Raw genomic sequence first — 20,554 nt, 5'->3', positions numbered from 1 at the left:
TCTCTCTTATGCATATTTACAGACACCTCCGTAGCACTTGATTTCTCATTGGTTCGAACATGGTATTGAGAGCCTGATAGGGCCAACGCCCATACTATCCTTCTGCAATCATCATGGCAACACCCAAGCCCACTTCCCCGAATCCATCCATCACCAATTCAGCCGCACATCTCATTACCATCAAACTCTCTATAGAAAATTACCTACTCTGGCACGCCCAAATCTCCACATTCCTCCGCGGCAAGCAACTGTTTGGCCATGTCGATGGATCCACTCCCATGCCTCCCACCACCATCAACAATGCACTCAACCCAAACTATACCTCTTGGCTCCTTCAATATCAGCTCATAATGTTGGCAATTTATTCCTCCCTCACCGATACGGTTCTCTCCCACGTTCTTGACTGCACCACTTCCCAGCAAATATGAAAAACTCTTCACAACCTTTACTCTGCCTAGACCACAGCCCACCTCTTGCTTACGAAATTTCAGCTTGCAACTCTAAAAAAGGGTCTGATTCAATCTCTACCTATTTTCACAAAGCCAAGGCACTCACTGTATCTCTCAATGTCGCAGGCCATCCTCTCCCTGAGTCCGAGTTCATCATTTATTTCTTGACTGGTTTAAGATCTGATTTCGAGTCCGTAGTGTCTTCCATCACTACGAGTCCCTATCCTCTCTCCATTTCTCAGGTCTACAGTTTTTTTGTTAATCACAAATCGCGTCTTGCACATCAAACTCTATCTCTTCTCTCCAACAATTCTTTCACTGCCAACAATTTCTCATCATCTCCTTCTAATTTCTTTTCCTCTTCTTAGACCAATTGACCTACTTGTTAGCTCTGTAATCGCATTGGTCACATGGTTATTTCCTGTTATCATCGGTTTGATCATGCATATCAGTCTCCTCCTCCCCCTTCTCTCTCAACTAATTTTACCAATTTTTCAAATATGTCCACTGTAACACCCCGTATTTTAGTGTATTTTTTACTGAAGGATTATTTTTTATTGTTCAAAAATTTATCCTCTTATTTTAAAATTGGTTGGATTTTTAGTAAGTTTATTTCTATGATTTTAATTTGGTGAAAATTAATTTTTATGTGCTTTCTTAATATTTATTTATTGTTGTGCATTTAAATTGTTTTTCATATTTAATTAATTACTGTGAGATTTAATTATTTCAATTTGACTTTATTATTACGTTTAAATTATTTTATTTAACTTGTGGTTTTAAAATCATCTCCGTTTGATCATTTTTGTGACCCAAGTTATGAGTATTGGATCTCATTTCTTTTCCCTCCATTTTTCTTTCCTCTCATTTTCTTTTCTTTCTTTTCTTTTTTCTTTCCTATTTTCCCCCCTCCCCGTGCGCGCGATCCAGCCCTCTCCCTTTCTCTTCCGTCCGTCGCCTTCAACGCCAGCGCCGCCGTGAGCCAGCGGTGACCTTCACCGCCCACCCCATTGTGTTCCCCTGCCGCCGGCGACCTTACCCCACCAACCTCACCTCCATTCTCGCCGCCGTTAACCACCACCAACCTTTCAAGCCGCGGCGTCACTTTCGCTCCAGCGCCGCCGTCGCGCCACCTTCGGCTACCATCTTCACACCACTTCATCCCCAACCTCCAGGCAACCCATTGGACCTAACCCCAGCTCCGATCCGCCACCGGTGAAGCTCCACCATCTACATTTCTGATTTGGAAATTTTGGTCTTCTACTGCCCATTCCGCCGCCACCCACGGCAAACCACCACCACCATTGGCTTCACCGACCTCCCTAGGCCCTACCCTATCAATGTTGGGTCTTCGTTTGCCTCCGTTTGAAAGTTGGTATTTGTGACCCACGACCACAATGTATTTTACACTGTGGTGTTGCTCAAACGTCGCCTTTTTCAACTTCGTGATACTTCGAAAATTGTTATATTGTACTGTAAGTATTTCTCCAACGAACTTTCGTAATTGAAATGTATTTTTGCACTAACATATTACACTGTATTGTTTGACATGCCGGACTGAGTCTGAGGAGTTCGGGGGTCGGATGGAATTGTGATTGGAGTTGTTTGGTTGCTTGATTGAATTGGTTATTAGTTGTTGATTGTTATGGATCAGTGTTGGTGCATGTACATATCAATATTTCATGCATGATCTTGTTTGTAAAGAAAATTGGGTTTTCATGTATTGCATTCATGTGCATGTGTGATTTGGAAAAAGTTATGATTTCATGTGTGAGAAATTGGATTTGTTTGGATTGACTGATTTGAGAAAAAAGGGGAAGGAACTGTAGGGATGGTGGTAAGCAGGGACAGTGGTAGAGTCCCGCCTGTGATTCCCGTCTACGGTGCATGCGGTAGGGATGGTGGTAAGCAGGGATGGTGGTAGAGTCCCGCCTGTGAGTCCCGCCTACAGTGTCCGATAAATGGTTGGGTTCTGTATAATGTATAAACCATTTTCTGGAAAAGTATTTTACTGATATTTTGGGCCAAAATTGGATTTTGGCGTGTGTTGAAATTAATCGTTTTCGGGAAAAATGATGTTTTGAGAGAAATGTATATTCTTTTTATGCATGCATGTTGGTCGCATTTAATGCATTTATATTATGTGGTTATTTGGGTTATACTTACTTGCGGTACCGTTTTATGGTACCGCAGATTTTGATGCAAATGAGGATGATGAGTCTTAGGTTTTGGCTCCGTTGGGAGAGCGATCTGGGATTGCTCTCGTGTATCGATATTTATTATCCTAGTCTTTTATGTATTTACCTTTTGTAATATATTTGGGATGACTGTATAACTTTTTAAAGATAAATTATTTTGGACACCTGTATTTAAATTTCTGGTACTTAGTTGACTTATTTATATTATCCGCTGTGACTTTTATTGTGCACCTTTGCATGTTGCACACATACTTGAGCACATTTCGTTGGGATGCGTGACCGTGTTGTCATCATCCCGACGTCACGATTCCCGTTCTTTTGTATGTGGGAGTCGGGGCGTCACAGGTGGTATCAGAGCAGTTCGGCTCTGGGTAAAACCACATGTCCCATAGGTGTAGTACCAGAAAATTTTAAAATTGTGATTTGAAATTATTTTGTTGTGAGTATATTATTTTAATTTTTATTTATTTATTTTATTGTACGTTAATTGTTTGTTTATTTATCTTATTTTTGTTATTTTAGTTTATTTAGTTATTTTATTATATGGCAGGCAATTTTATTTGTTTCAATTATTTTCTTGTGTACTATTTCATTTGTTTTATTCCTTTTGTCTTATGATATTTTATTTTGTTGGTTTTATTTTATTTTATTTTATGTGATATTGTTGTATTTTAATTTATTTTACTATAATTATATTTTAGTTTGTTTTAAGCTGATAGTGGGGTTAAGGGTTACGCTATGGCAGGAAAATGGTACGACCAAGAAGGCAAGCTAATGAGCCCGATGATGAATTACTGAGGGGTGATGGAAATTATGCCATGGCGAGGGCGTTGAATAGGATGACGGAGTTTCTTCAGCAGAATTTTCGTCCACAGCAAGGAGAGCAGTACAGGGCGATGCAGGCCGGGTGCACCTATGAGCGCTTCTTAGCGCATAGGACCCCTGCCTTTTCTGGTGAAGAGGATCCATTACGGGCTAGAAGGTGGATTCAAGATCTGGAAAGAACGTTTGAAGTCTGTGGATGCACTAAGGCCCAGAGGGTATTATATGGGAGCTATATCCTGCAAGGTGAAGCGGCAAATTGGGGGGAGACCAAGCGGTCACTCTTAGAGATGGAGTTGGGATCCTTGGCTGCTGTGTCTTGGCAGCGTTTTAAGAAAGAATTTGATGATCGATTCTTTCCTGTTTCGGTGAGACGGCAAATGGCTCGGGATTTCAATAATTTGCTTCAAGGGGACATGACTGTCGAGCAGTATGCAAGGAAATTTATGGAGCTTGGACGGTTCGCTCCTCACCTCATTGCTACTGAAGAGATGCGGGCTGAACGTTTCCAAGAAGGGTTGCCCCCTCAAATCCGTAGGCAGGTCGCATGCCTGGAAATCCAGAACTTTCAGAGGTTGGTCAATGTGGCCTCAATTGCTGAGCGAGAGTGAGGTGCTGTGGTAGGCTCCCCTCCGGGTAAGAAGCGACTGAACGTTGATGGTGAAGGGAGTAGCTCCAGGTCGCCACAGAAGTTTGTGCAAAGGATCGGGGCCCGAGCGCATGCAGCTTCTGGTATACGTATTGGGGGTCGAGCTCCAGTTTGTGATAGATGTAATAGAGCCCACGAGGGCGAGTGTCGTCAGGGTTGGAACCAGTGCTTTGAGTGTGGTCAGACTGGGCACTTTGCTCGTGAGTGCCCTAATTGGACCCAAGGAAATCAGGGTGGTCATCGCGGTGGTAGGACTAATCAGAGGCAACTAGTTCAGGCTCGGGTGTATGCGGTGACTCCTGGTAGTGCTGGCGACAAGATTCCAGGGACTCAGGACGCTGGAGTTATGGCAGGTATGGGTCTAATCTCACCTTTCGTAATGGATGCCATGTGTGGTTTATTCTTGGGTTTTGGAAAGTTATGCAAGCTGTACCCATGCCCGTTGGGTGTTAGAGGTTGTGTGATTTTCTTAAGAGTGTTCTGGTTGTATTTGGTATCCTGCTTTAGAGTGATGTTTGCCCAACAAATTTCGAGGACGAAATTTTATTTTAAGGGGGGAGGATGTAACACCCTGTATTTTAGTGTATTTTTTACTGAAGGATTATTTTTGATTGTTCAAAAATTTATCCTCTTATTTTAAAATTGGTTGGATTTTTAGTAAGTTTATTTCTATGATTTTAATTTGATGAAAATTAATTTTTATATGCTTTCTTAATATTTATTTATTGTTGTGCATTTAAATTATTTTTCATATTTAATTAATTACTGTGGAATTTAATTATTTCAATTTGACTTTATCATTACGTTTAAATTATTTTATTTAACTTGTGGTTTTAAAATCATCTCCGTTGGATCATTTTTGTGACTCAAGTTATGAGGATTGGACCTCATTTCTTTTCCCTCCATTTTTCTTTCCTCTCATTTTCTTTTCTTTCTTTTCTTTTTTCTTCCTTATTTTCCCCCCTCCCCGTGCGCGCGACCCAGCCCTCTCCCTTCTTTTCTGTCCGTCGCCTTCAACGCCAGCGCCGCCGTGAGCCAGCGGTGGCCTTCACCGCCCACCCCATTGTGTTCCCCTGCCGCCGGCGACCTTACCCCACCAACCTCACCTCCATTCACGCCGCCGTTAACCACCACCAACCTTTCAAGCCGCGGTGTCACTTTCGCTCCAGCGTCGCCGTCGCGCCACCTCCGGCCACCATCTTCACACCACTTCATCCCCAACCTCTAGGCAACCCATTGGACCCAACCCTAGCTCCGATCCGCCACCGGTGAAACTCAACCATCTACATTTCTGATTTGGGTATTTTGGTCTTCTACCGCCCATTCCGCCGCCACCCACGGCAAACCACCATCACCATTGGCTTCACCGACCTCCCTAGGCCCTACCCTATCAATGTTGGGTCTTCGTTTGCCTCCGTTTGAAAGTTGGTATTTGTGACCCACGGCCACAGTGTATTTTACACTGTGGTATTTCTCAAACATCGCCTTTTTCAACTTCGTGATCCTTCGAAAATTGTTATATTGTACTGTAAGTATTTCTCCAACGAACTTTTGTAATTGAAATGTATTTTTGCACTAACATATTACACTGTATTGTTTGACATGCCGGACTGAGTCCGAAGAGTTCGGGGGTCGGATGGAATTGTGATTGGAGTTGTTTGGTTGCTTGATTGAATTGGTTATTAGTTGTTGATTGTTATGGATCAGTGTTGGTGCATGTACATATCAATATTTCATGCATGATCTTGTTTGTAAAGAAAACTGGGTTTTCGTGTATTGCATTCATATGCATGTGTGATTTGGAAAAGTTATGATTTCATGTGTGAGAAATTGGATTTGTTTGGATTGACTGATTTGAGAAAAAAGGGGAAGGAACTGTAGGGATGGTGGTAAGCAGGGACGGTGGTAGAGTCCCGCCTGTGATTCCCGTCTACGGTGCACGTGGTAGGGATGGTGGTAAGCAGGGATGGTGGTTGTGTCCCGCCTATGATTCCCGCCTACGGTGCACGCGGTAGGGATGGTGGTAAGCAGGGATGGTGGTAGAGTCCCGCCTGTGAGTCCCGCCTACAGTGTCCGATAAATGGTTGGGTTCTGTGTAAACCATTTTTTGGAAAAGTATTTTACGGATATTTTGGGCCAAAATTGGATTTTGGCGTGTGTTGAAATTAATCGTTTTCGGGAAAAATGATGTTTTGAGAAAAATGTATATTCTTTTTATGCATGCATGTTAGTCGCATTTAATGCATTTATATTACGTGGTTATTTGGGTTATACTTACCTGCGGTACCGTTTTATGGTATCGCAGATTTTGATGCAGATGAGGATGATGAGTCTTAGGCTTTGGCTCCGTTGGGAAAGCGATCTGGGATTGCTCTCGTGCATCGATATTTATTATCCTAGTCTTTTATGTATTTACCTTTTGTAATATATTTGGGATGATTGTATAACTTTTTAAAGATAAATTATTTTGGACACCTGTATTTAAATTTCTGGTACTTAGTTGACTTATTTATATTATCCGCTGTGACTTTTATTGTGCACCTTTGCATGTTGCACACACACTTGAGCACATTTCGTTGGGATGCGTGACCGTGTTGTCATCATCCCGACATCACGATTCCCGTTCTTTTGTACGTGGGAGTCGGGGCGTCACATCCACTTCATCTGCTAATTGGTTTCTAGATACTGCAGCTTACACTTACTTCACTTCTGATTTTTCTAAACTTAATCTGGAGTCCACTGCATATCAGGGGCCAGACCAAGTAACTATTGGAGATGGGTCATCCTTTGCTATTCAAAACTCTGGTTCTGGCTTACTATCGATACATTCCGGCAATTTTCTTCTCTGTCAATTACTTGATGTTCCTTTAATTTCTCGAAATTTATTATCTGTTAGACAATTTTATCTGGATAATTCAGTTTTCTTTGAATTTAATTCATCTGGTTTTTTTTTGTGAAGGATTTACATTCACAGGCGGTACTTCTTCAGGGTCCCGTTAGGAATTACTTGTACGTCTTTCTAACTAATGATAAGGATGTCACTCTTCCCTCACGTCATGGTTACATTGGAGAAAGGACCTCACCAAAAACATGGCATGCTCGTCTTGGTCACCCCTCTCATCTGATCACCTCATTTACCATACGACATCACAATCTTCCAGTCACTTCCATATCTATTTCGTCTCCCTAGTCGGCATGTCTTCAAGCCAAATCACACGCTCTCCCTCATCCACTCTCATCTTCTCAATCAAAATTTCCTTTTCTATTGTTATTTTTAGATATCTGGGGACCTGCACCTATGCTATCCTCCAGTGGTTTTAGATTTTATTTTTTTATTGTTGATGACTTTACAAAGTATGTTTGGCTCTTTCCATTACATGCAAAATTTGATGTTTCTCAAATTTTTCTAAACTTCGTTAAATTTGTTCATAATACTTTTTTTAAAAATATTATAGCTGTTCAATCTGACTGGGGCAGTGAGTTCCATCCCTTCATGCAATCTTGCAAAATCTTTGCATTTCCTATAGAATCTCTTATCCATATTCTCATGCACAAAATGGTAGCATTGAATGGCGTTATCGTCATATTATTGAAACTGGGCTCTCTCTTTTAGCCCAGTCTTCAATTCCTACCAAATATTAGGTTCATGTTTTCCAAACAGCTATTTTTCTCATTAATAGAATGCCCACACCCATCCTTCATCATTTTTCTCCCTTTCATGCACTCTTTAACTCCCCACCTGATTATAATTTTTTTTACGTGTTTTTAGCTCGGCCTGTTGGCCCACTCTTCGTCCTTTTAATCATCACAAATTAGATATGCGATCTCAACTTTGCATCTTTTTAGGATATACCCTTGACCATAAAGGGTATAATTGCTTGCATATTTCATCTGGTAGAATTTATATTTCACGTGATGTTCATTTTGATGAAAATCTTTTTCCATTTGTATCTACTCAACATTTCTCTACTCAGGCCCCCTTTTTAGCCCTGCCCACTCCATTAAATTCGTTTTATCCCTCCTTACCAATTCGGGCTTCCTTTAATCTACCTTCCGCCCAACGCCACCCAGCTGAACACATCTCTCCATCTCCTTTCAATTCCGATATTCCAGCCCATGAGCCCCCTTACCAATTCGGGCTTCCTTTAATCTACCTTCCGCCCAACCCAACCTAGCCGAACACATCTCTCCATCCCCACTCAATTCCAATATTCTAGCCCATGAGCCCAGCAACACAAACCTTACTCAATCTTCAGAACCTTCTCATCCTCCCGAAAACATTTCTCCTGCGCCGTCTCCTTCAAACTCTACTTCCCCTCTATATCACGCAGCTCCTTCGTCCTCCATCCCCTTCTACATAACAATCATCGTATGACTACTCGGTCCAAAGCTCTCATCACCCGTCCCCTTCATCGACAAGATGGCACCATTCCATGGCCACCACCGAAACACAGTGCCTTCCTCACTACATATTCTTCCATCCCCGACGAGCCCACATCCTACATGGAAGCTCCAAGTTTCTTGTCTGGCGTGCTGCCATGGCTAGTGAATTTGAAACTCTCATTCGAAACGAGACATGGACTTTCATTCCTCCCATCCTTGTCAAAATCTTCTTGGTTAAAAATGGGTCCTTAAGACCAAGTGACTTGTCGATGGAACCATTGAGCGGCGCAAGGCTCTTCTCGTTGCCAAAGGGTTCCATCAACAAGCCAGACTCGACTACTCGGAGACCTTTAGCTCGATAGTTAAGCCTATTACTATACGGCTTTTGATCTCTATTGCAGTGTCTCGAAAATGGTCTCTTCATCAGTTGGATATACAGAACGCATTCTTGCACAGGGACTTGGAAGAAGATGTCTTTATGCAGTAACCTATTGGATTTGTTCATTCTGATTTCCCTCATTTTGTTTGTAAATTAAGAAAAAAAAATCTATCTATGGCTTGAAACAAGCCCCTAGGGCTTGGTTTGCAAAACTTAGTTCAAAATTATTAGCACTCGATTTTCATGCTTCCATTTCTGATTCATCCCTTTTTATATTTACATTTGCTACTACCTCTGTGTATATTCTAATTTACGTCGGTGATATAGTTGTTACTGCCTCAGATTCTTCTCTCATTACTATTTTATATCCTCTTTGTCTGAATCTTTCCTAGTTAAGGACCTATGTTCACTTCATTTTTTCTTGGGAATTCATATTTATCGCACGACTAAAGGTCTTTTTTTTTAATCTCAGTCTTGTTATATCTCTGATCTATTGAAGAAGACTAATATGCATGAATCAGAAACTATGTCAACACCTATGTCTACATCTGATAAACTTTCAGGTCTTGATGGGTCCTCCTTTGAGGATCCTCATCTCTATCGAAGTGTCGTTGGTAGTCTTCAGTATCTTTCCTTCACTCGTCCAGATATCTCGTTTGCAATCAATAAAGTTTGTCAGTATATGCATTGTCCCAGTAGCTCTTATTGGCAAGCTGTCGAACAAATATTGCGTTATCTCAAACTCACCACCTCTCTTGGTTTATTTTTCCCATCTAACTCTCCCTTTAAAACAACAACATTTTCAGATGCTGATTGGGCTGGTTGCCCGGATGATCGAAAATCGACAGGTGGTTTTTGTGTCTACTTTGGGTCTCACTAAAGTAGAATATAAATCAGTAGCAAATACTGCTTGTGAACTTCTGTAGATACAAGCATTGTTAAAAGAATTGAGAATTTTTATTTCTGAAGCACTACACTTGTTATGTGATAATATTGGTGCAACTTATCTTTTGGCTAATCCTGCTTTACACTCACGGACTAAACATATGGATCTTGACTATCATTTTGTACGTGATCATGTTGCTAACAAAACTCTCACTGTCTCCTTTGTCTCAAGTAAAGAACAAATTGCATATATTTTCACTAACCCGCTCTCCTAGGCACGATTTGCTCTTCTACGTTCAAGCCTCACCATCCTATCGGTGCCGCCTGAATCGCGGGAGAATATTAGAGCATGTGTACCTGCCTTAGAGGATAACACCTCCCAAGCTGAGTCCACTGCATCTGCTGTATGTCCTCAACAGAATGCCACCTCCATATCGTCTGCTGCTCAATCTCAACAGCATGCTATAACCAACTCTGCTCTATAGAGAATATTGTGGGTCCTTTTAGAAATGATTCTCTTGTAAACTTTACATTTCTTCTATAAATACATGAAGTGCTACTGTATTGAGGAATTATAAAATAGACGAGGAATACATTTGTTCAATTATATGGTCTCTCTTATGCATACTTACAAACACCTCCGTAGCATTTGATTTCTCATTGGTTCTAACACACACGAACTGCAAAACTCAACAATTAATTAATGATGTTGAAGTGTTTGTAATTCCAAGTTATTTTTGTTTCTTTCTTAAAGAAATTTAAGGCTAGCTAGCTCTTGACTAATACAAAGAAATAGATTATTTTTTTGAATTTAAATTTGTAAAATCACTACTTATCCTAAAAGTTTAAACTGATTTGAAGAGGTAGATTTGAACATTTGTATATGATTTGTGGAAAACTCATTAGTTTTTTGAATGCTATATATGATCCCAGCTTCGATCGTACGTTGATCTTAAAGGTTACATGCGGCCAGGCACTAATTATTTGTTCGAACAATTACATATTATCATGGCCGGATTAATTAAATATTGGAGATCGAATTGGAGGCCAGGTGGGGCATGCAATTAATTAGTGTCAACTACACATATATAATATATATATATACACACATCTGCAGCAGTACGTACCTGTACAATTAATTAGGTTATATGTATAACAACTTGAAAAGAAGCTTAATTAATAGGCTGGTTCAGTTGATTTTTGGCCCTTTTTTTTTTTTTTGGCCCTTTCTAAGTGTTAACTCGATATCTAGTACAATTAATATTCTGTAACCGCTTGCGATATATATATCAACTTATTTCAGTACTCATGTCTGCTTAAAGTATGGAAGACCTGGCCTTTTAATTTGCATATGCTGTACGTGTAAATTCTCAAGCATGATCTTGCCTCCTACTCTGTTATCAGTACTACTGAAAATTTAATATGGTTATTTTTTCTAGCTTTTGTTATGTCCACGAAGTTACATATCCCACATTTCTTGCTTCTTGGGAATGATACTTCATACATAATATAATTGGTATACTGTTTACAGCAGAATATATATGCAAAAACCTTCATGAATATTGCTGTGAGTACTACTGTTGCCACCATCTTATGATATATATATATATATATATATAAATATATATGGGTAGAGCAAAATTCATTTATTTTTAGACCACGGCAAGAAAGCCCCCCCCCCCCAAAGGTCATGCAGAAGAAACCTTTGATTGTCCAAGTTTGAATTGGCCTGTGAGACGACATGGCCGTCTTGATCAATGATACTATTTGTGGTACTGATCTCTAACACATGGTGGCCATGTATTATCTACCTGATCAGGTTCATGCATGTGAGTTCACTTTTTAACGTTTTATAGGAAAAAGAAATTTAAGGTAAACAGGCACATAAAATTTGGGTAGCTGATCAAACATCATTTGAATTCATGCATGCATCTTCAGTAATTAGGTGGACATCAAATCATCCAACTAATTAGTGCTTAAATATTAATTTGGAAATCAAAACATATTCGTTCTAGATTCAAAGTCTTGACACAGTTTAGCCGTTTAATTAGGCGTAAAGTGGTTCTCTAATTGTGTTTTTGTGTCTTTTATATATGCCTTTTATTTTTATGGGTGCCGTGATAACACGGCATGTTTTATCACATGAATTAGAAGGAACTTATACGTACATATATATGATCAGTCATATGGCCAAATCAATTACAAATTAGTTGTGCGCTTTAGCCTTTAATTCATGTAGTAGTACTGTAGTTGATGGGAGATGCTATAATAAGAAGATAGATCAAGATGAAGCATTTATTCTGCAGGTTCCAAAAGATCGATCAACACAGAAAGGCACCTTTGGATTGCGAAAAGCGCTCTTCAGGAGTGTTATTTTAGTCATATGCTGCTAGAATAAAGTTCAGACACATGAGTTTATGTCGTCCTCCTTTTAAAGATTAGTTGAACCCTTAATTATTAACTATTCCTGATTAATATATATTTAATAATCCCCGGCACAATATTAATTATATATATAAAACATTGCTTTCTTGTCTCCTATATCATTCTTTCCTTTCCTGCTAAAGTGGCCAACAAGTACACATGACTCATGAAAGGCATTCTCCATTTGTGGTGGATAAAGGCTGCCAATGAGGTCGATGCTGCGCGCGCGCAAAACCCCTCTTCATACGCCCAACTGTGTATTGTCCTTTAGTGGTGATCATAGGTCATCATCCTATTCTAATCTTAATGTTGAATTTTCGCAGTACTGCTGCAATTACTCGATCGGGAATTAGTAAATTTAATTTCATTGTGCATGGTTTTGTTTTATTATCTGTAAATTAACATTCATATTTTTTTTTTTTTTTTTTTGCTTCTCGTTTTGATGATAAGAATGATATAAATGAATGTTTTATGATCCGTCCCAGCACCGAAAATTAAAATACAATTTAAATAGTGAAAGTGATTTCAGTCAAAAAACTTATAATTTTGCAGGAAATTAACATATAGTTGTTTTAGGAGTGGTGAGGTTGATCAGTTTCTTTAGTGCATGGATGTTGGGTGTGGGTCTACATGTTGGTGTGTATATGTGACACAAGAAAGTGAGTACTGATGATCATTATACTACTGATGCATAAAAGATTAATAATTAAAGACAATAATACAGTAGTACTCTAAGAGACAATTGCTAGCTGTACCTTCAAAGCTTAAACATATCAAAGACTAAACATAGAAATCCTCTTCCCCTTCTTTCTGTCTGGTTCTCCTACCACTTCACGTGCTTCCCCTACTCAAGTCTTGATCATCTATTAATTGCAGTGTCATTATCTTTTGTTCCAATATTCAATTTTGGAATATCATCATGTTCCTTTTTCCTTTGTATTTTTTTGAACTTTTGTATTTTGAATATCATTATAAATTCACTAATATATAATTGGTGTAATCACAGACATTAATCTGATAATATATCACCAAATACTACATGATATTATAAATTAAGACGCTGAAAATTTTATTAGGCATGTCTTTAATAATTAGGCGTTCATGTAGAAATGATATTGCTACTGATATATAATATATAGCTAGGGTACTCCTGAGATAAAATTAATGTCTTCTATATAGAAACCTTAATCCAACAATATATGACCTTTGAACGTCTAATTAATTTGATATTAGTTATAATTACCTTTCAGGTCCAAATATTTATTTAATAAGCTAGCTAAACTGAATCTCTCTCAACCTGCCCTTGATTTATGCATTATATCTATTTATTAAGAAATTAGGAGGAATTGCTTTCAACAGTTTATATATATAGTTATTTATTTCTATAAGGGAATTATATATATATATATATATATAAGATTGGTTTTTTTTAAAAAAAATTACAGAAATTTGTATTAATATCTAGTAGTAGTACTGTTGTATTTACAAACTCAGCTTCTCGCTATTCGACCCACGTACACTACATCAACAAGCGTTCTTCCGAAAAAAAAAAAAAAACACAAATTAACAAAACAAAACTTAATTGTTTTCAGAGTAGTCGTAATTTCATGAAAGCCATATATATATTACCACAAAGGATGTGGAATTAAGCACAAAGGAGATAGATCAAGTAAATAGGACCAAATAACTGGACGCAGGACCAGATAACTGGAAATAACAAAATAGAAAATAGAAAATGAAAGGAATAATAGATAAGAGTATGCACAATTAAGAGCAGGCGGTAGAATCGACCATATGCATGTATGAAAAAATACAAAAAATAAATAGATGCAAAAATAATAATTTGCATTGAAATATAAGCTTAGTAAAATTACAAGTTTAAAATTACAATTTTAAACTTACAAAAGAATAGGTGGAGAAGGGTATGTGGAAGAAGAGAAGGAAGGTGAATTCTCAAAGAAGAACGAGAATTGAGCCTGCCTTCCTTGAACCAGAGGTGCCCCTTTTATAGATGAAGAGGTCGCCTTTTACAATAATTGAAACAGTAAAATAGAGTCTGTGAATGAATAGTAATTGAGACTGTTCATTCACGTGAAAGTAAAATCATGATGTCTTTAGATTGCTTTCTCAGCGTGTCTTGCGGGAGCATCTGTTTTGACATAAAGCAATGGGTATCTTTGTTAGAAGGTACTAGTCAGTCTGAGAGACGACTATCTTCCTTCGTCTGGTAGTGTGGGTAATGGAGCAATGGATCATTCATCGTCAGATAATCTTGGGGTTCCTTCGGAATCATGTTCAAAAATATTTGAGTAGGGATCTGCCACGGAGGCTTCTGATGATGCCTCTGATTTTTTATCTTCTTTGGAATTGTCATTTTCTAAGGATTTTTTAAAGAGTTGAATTAAATCCTTTTTGCTTAATCCTTCAAGAACATTGGTCTTCTTTTTGAATTTTGAGGATTTCTTAGTGGAGGAAGCGCTAGTTGCTTTCCCTTGTTTTGAAGTAGTTGGTGAAGCAGGTGTCTGGATTTAAGGATATCTAGTTAGAACAAGAGAACCATGTGTGATAGCAGAGAATTCTTCTTTATTCTACAGATCTGGTGCAATTTGTGGGAAGTCTCTGATCACATAATCAATAATGTTTTGGGTATAAGGAAACCTATCCTACTATTTTGTGAAAGCATAACGGACTAAGATATCACCATTTCTCTCATAGTTCCATTTCATAATCCAAGGAATCTTGTACCATTTGCAGAAATGGAGACAGTAAGGAAACTTAGCCATATTTCTGTCCAGTTTAGAACAAACAGCATTGAAAAAACATTTGAATGCTCTGAGTAGTTGATCAGGAAAGTTTTCAGGAATAGGACCAAACTGGCTCCACCATGTGAGAAACCAGAAGGTTAGTTTTTCTTTAAACTTTTTTATCAAAATTGAAAAACCAGGAATAACTCATATCAGGTACTTGGAAAAACATGAATCTGTTCTAAGCATTGATGTAATCATAATAGTAATAGGAAATATCTGTATTAGCAAGTCTTTTAGAAGTAAAGGGGTTCGTTCCTCAATCTTCTTCTGTTATGACATGAAGAATATAAGCACTCTGGTAGATCAATTTTGTTTTATCAGTTTTGTCATAAATGAGTTTTATGACAATTGAATCAGTTTGGACTAAGAGGCTGGAATAAAATTGAAGATTTTTTGTGAAATCTTCAGGGATCCAGTGAAATCCAGGGGAAAGTAAGATGAAGTAATTTTAAAAGGGTCTGTATATACAGACCGATTTTTTTCAATATAAAATAGATTGGTTAAATGCATTTTCCGTATATACTCAGTTTTAGACTTGGGAAGTAAATATTAAGTAACAGGTGCTGAAGCAATGAATTTGGTGTATGGATCATATGGGGTAGAAACAGTTGAAGCAAAAGAAGTAGGTTGAATTACTTTGCCAACAGTATTGAACCTATTGGCAATTTCAACAGGTGAAGCAGGCTCATTCTTGATGAGTTTCCTGTCAGGGATGGGGGGGTGGAGCAGTTGTTTGTTTTTCTTTTCCTTTTTTCTTGCTCATAGTTTGGTGTCTGCAAGAATTCACGGGTAAGAAAATCAGGGATAAAATTATTAGATCATTTGATATATTCAATATCAAAATAAAAAATACTTAAAATAGCTTGCCATCGTGCAAAAATATGTTTTGATGCAATGTTTTCAACATCTTTTTCTAATACATACTTAGCAATTTTGCAATCAATTCTTAGTAAGAACTTCTTATTAAGTAAATCACTTTGAAATTTAGAGATACATAGTACTATAGATAACATTTCTTTTTTAATAGTACTATAATTACTTTGTGCAGGGTTCCAGACTCCAGAATGGAAGCGAACTATTTGTTCAGAAGAGTCTGGCGAAACAATTTGTTTCAGAATGCCACCATAACCAATGTTAGAGGCGTTTGTTTCAACAATTTTAAAAGAATCAGTAGTAGGAATGCCAAGGAGCGAAAGAGTTTTGACGTGTGCCTTAATCTGTTTAACAATGTTAGTATGAACTTCTGACCAAGGAGGAGGATTTTTCTATAGTCGTTGAAATAAAGGACGACATTGTTTTCTCATATCTTGGTAGAATTCAGTAACATAATTAAGAGAACCAATAAACCTTTGTAACTGGTTTTTGTCAAGAATGACATCTGGGACTTTGTCAGCAAATTCAATGGCCCGATTAATGGGTCTAATTTTGCTTTCAGAGATGTCATAACCAAGGAATCGAATCTTGGTCTGAAATAATTTGATTTTCTTGCCTGAAATAACAGGTCCATTTAGTCTAATGATATCTAGAAACGAATTTAAATGTTTCTAGTATTCATCAATAGATTTGGAGAATATAAGTACATCATCAATATAGATAATGGTGAAATGGGTGAAGTTAAAAATGTCATTCATGATGTTTTAGAATTCACTAGGGGCATTTTTTAGGCCAAAATGCATCACATTCCACTCGTAATGTCCAAAAGGAGTATTAAAAGCAGTCTTATACCGGTCTGACTCTTCTATCTGGATTTACCAAAATTCTGATTTTAGGTCAAATTTGGAAAAGACAACAGCATCACTTAACCGATGAATCAAGTCATTTTTGTTGGAGATAGGGTACCTAATCTACTCTACGACTTTGTTCAAAAGTTTGTAATTAATAACCAGGCGATGGGTCCCTCTCTCAATCTCGGTATTTTTTTGAACATAAAAGGCTGCACAGGACCAAGGAGACCTATTATGCCTAATTATATTTTTATTGAGTAGATCAGTGATTCAAAATTCTAAAGTCTCACTATTCATTTGAATAGGTCGAGTTTTAGTTGGAATATAATTTTCATTAAAATCTTTAATATAATGAAGAATAATAACATGTTTCTTCCTATTCCAAAAAATATTTGGTAAATCAGAACAAATATCAGAGATTAAACGTTTGTTAAAATCATCAATATTGGATTGAAGGAAAGAACTAGATAATTGTTCTGAAACCTTTTTATATTTGATTTCTTGTTGAATGAAATTCAAATGTTTGGTTTTTGCAGAAATCAAAGATTTCAGACTTTTATCTGTATCAATTTTAAATCGTGAAGCAAATTTAAATTTAACTTTTTGTCCAAAATGATCAGTAGTGATACCGTCATTTTCAGTCAAAAAATTATATAAAGAGGAAAGAAAAGGGATTTTCAAAATTACTTTATCAGACATATTTCTGACTAGAACAGAGGAAATTTTAAAACAAACATTATCTTGACAAATATGAACAGTATTAAGCTCATAATTAATACCTAGTAAATATTTTAAAAAATCTACCATATATATATATATATATATATATATCCTTCATCTCAGAGCCTTCCATTAGTTGTTACCAATTGTTGAGTTAAGTGAAGCACATGTATGATAATAACCACTTACCAGATTCAATGCCAAGTTTTACGATTCGAAAATACAATATCTCTCTCTCTCTCTCTCTCTTCCAAGGGTTGTTTGTTTTTGAATAACTCTATATAAAAATATGCAAGTATGAGTAGTACAATCTGAAATGTAAGTGATATCAAATTATGAACTTTACTCGTGATATAGATCAGATCAAGTCGACATTACGTACATTCCCTCAGATTTTATCATTTCAATTTTAAACAATCTCGAAGTACACTTATTATTGAGCATGTGGGCGCAAACTTACTGTCACATTGTGTGAGACGTATATGATCCGTGTGGCCAACAGGGTTTACACACAGAATGGAAGATGAATTATTCACTTAACTTTCATTACATGTCTGTACAGTATATATGCTATACAATGACGGAAATGAAGGAGATAATTATGCTATACAGCAAGCTAGCTGATCTCTAGAGTATAATTACATTCCATACAAGATACAAGTGCCTGAATCAGGGAGATTATTCTGGATGATTTGCTTTGTCTGTTACATGCCCCCGCAAGATGGCGGTGTTGTCAGTAACGCTGATCTTGGAGGGTAAATTCTGAAACTGCGATCGTGCGAGGGGTTTTGTGAGAGCGTTTGTTAATTGATCATGCGTGGACACATGATTAATTGTAAGAAGCCCTTTGTTCACATAATCTCGGACAAAATGGAGATCAATAGCAATGTGTTTCATGTGACTGTGGTGCACAGGATTTACACTTAGCTGTGTAGCTTTGATGTTGTCACATAAAATCTTTGGAGGAGTGGTCTGTTGAAGGCCCAGTTCTTTGAATAACCCCATAAGCCATGCAATCTCTGAAGTGGTAGTGGCGAGAGCTCGGTATTCTGCTTCAGTTGAGGATCGGGCAACTGCATGTTGCTTTTTGGTGCACCAGGAGATCGGGTTGCTGCCTAAGACTACATAGGCACTAGTTGAAGTTCGATCATCAGCATTTTTTACCCAGTCGGCATCAGAGTATGCAGAGACTTGCTAGTTGGGGGAGCGATGGAACTGCAACCCAAAGTTGATGGTCCCTTTCAAATAGCGTAGTAGACGTTTGAGGGCAGTCCAGTGTGTTTGAGTGGGTCTATGCATAAACTGAGCTAACTTGTTCACTGGATAGGCCACATCAGATATGGTGAGAGAGAGGTATTGGAGAGCACCAATGATTTGTTGATAGAGGGTGTTGTCCTCTGATGGAGTGCCGACGTTGAGTTTGAGATTTTCTGAGGTGGAGAGTGGTGTCTGGACATCTTTTTCTCCATCAAGGTGATGCTTGGTTAAGAGATCCTAAATGTATTTTTATTGAGTAAGAAATAAGCCATTTGCATTGGGGATGACTTCAACACCAATAAAATAATGAAGGGAACCAAGATTCTTGAGTGAAAAATTTTGACCAAGTTGATGAATAACCTGCTGATCAAACACAGAAGAGTTGCTTGTTAATATGAAATCATCAACATAGACCAATAAGTATGCCTTGACCGAGTCTTTGTTGTAGATAAATAAAGAGGGGTCGAATTTAGACTGAGAGAAGCCCATCTGAGTGAGATAAGTGCTGAGTGTCATGTACCATGCACGAGGAGCTTGTTTTAACCCATATAAGGATTGACGGAGCTTGCAAATGTGTGATGGAAACTGAGGATCAACAAAGCCAACAAGTTGTTTCATGTAAACATTTTCAGTGAGGGTGCCGTGAAGAAAGACATTATTAACATCAAGCTGCAGTAGGGACCACCCCTTGGTTAAAGCATGTGAAAGAATTACTCATATTTTGGCGGGTTTGACCATGAGAGAGAATGTCTCTTTATAATCGAGCCCATATTGTTGATGAAAACTTTTAGCTACCAAGCGGGCTTTGTAGCGATCAATACTACCATCAGGCTTGCGCTTGACTCAAAAGATCCACTTGCATCCAACAGGTTTAATGTGAGTGGAAGGGGGTACTAACTCCCATGTGCCGTGGTGGAGCAAAGCTGTGAATTCTTCACTCATGGCCCGTCTCCATTGAGGATCCTTGAGAGCCTGAGTGATGTTTTGAGACCCAATAGATTCTGGAAGTGGATGCTTGGTTACCATGTAAAATTGCTTGGGCTTGTGAATGTCATTCATGGCTCTAGTTGTCATACTGTGAGTCCTGTTAGAGAGTGGAGCAATAGAAATAATGGTGTGCTCACTTCTAATGACCGAAGGAGGAGGCGCAGGTTCAACTTCTGGAGGACTTTGTGAGATGGGGCTTAGAGTATTGTTTGCGGATGGAGGCGCAGGTTCCGAATGTGAGTCTAGAGGACTAGTGGGGTAGAGTAATTGTAAAAGGGGCTGTGTATGTGTATCGGGCTGGGTGGGAAGGTGTGGAGCTGGAGGTTGAGCGTGAAAGGGAAATTGATTTTCAGCAAATTGGACATGGCGAGACACATAGGTTCTATTAGTGTTAATATTGAGGCACTTATACACATTTTGAGATGTGGAGTACCTAATAAAAACACAAGGTGAAGATTTTGGTTCAAGTTTGTGAGAATTGTATGGTTTTAGCCAGGGAAAATACAAGCAACCGAAAATGCGTAATTTGAGATAATTTGGCGATGTGCCAAGTAAGCTCTCAAAGGGAGATTTATTTTATAAAATAGGAGTGGGGAGCCGATTCATAAGGTATACGGCTATTTGAAATGCAAGATGCCAATATTTTGTGGGCATATGTGATTGAGTGAGTAAAGTCATGCCTGTTTCTTCTATTTGACAGTGTCATCGTTCGGAGATGTCATTTAATTGTGGAGTGTGAGGAGGAATGGTAAGATGGTCGATGCCATTGGAGGCGAGATATGAACGAAGTTTAACATATTCACCTCCATTGTTCGTGTATATATTTTTTATGGGACAACTAAATTGTTTTTCTAAAAGAGAGCGAAGTTG

The 20,554-nt window shown here is 38.1% G+C and overlaps 1 long non-coding RNA gene across 1 annotated transcript; it reads right to left on the bottom strand.

The window, feature by feature from the left end:
* Positions 1-1,769: 1,769 nt before the first annotated feature.
* On the bottom strand, positions 1,770-5,373 carry LOC121250339. Its single transcript, XR_005937766.1, has 3 exons — positions 5,235-5,373; positions 4,416-4,417; positions 1,770-1,783 (listed from the first exon to the last, which is right to left on the bottom strand). It is a non-coding gene; the product is annotated as an uncharacterized LOC121250339 (long non-coding RNA).
* Between the last annotated feature and the right edge of the window lie 15,181 nt (positions 5,374-20,554).

Source organism: Juglans microcarpa x Juglans regia, chromosome 2D (assembly GCF_004785595.1).
Source record: "Juglans microcarpa x Juglans regia isolate MS1-56 chromosome 2D, Jm3101_v1.0, whole genome shotgun sequence".
In the NCBI taxonomy this organism is placed as follows: domain Eukaryota; kingdom Viridiplantae; phylum Streptophyta; class Magnoliopsida; order Fagales; family Juglandaceae; genus Juglans; species Juglans microcarpa x Juglans regia.
This window is presented reverse-complemented; position numbering and strand designations above follow the sequence as displayed.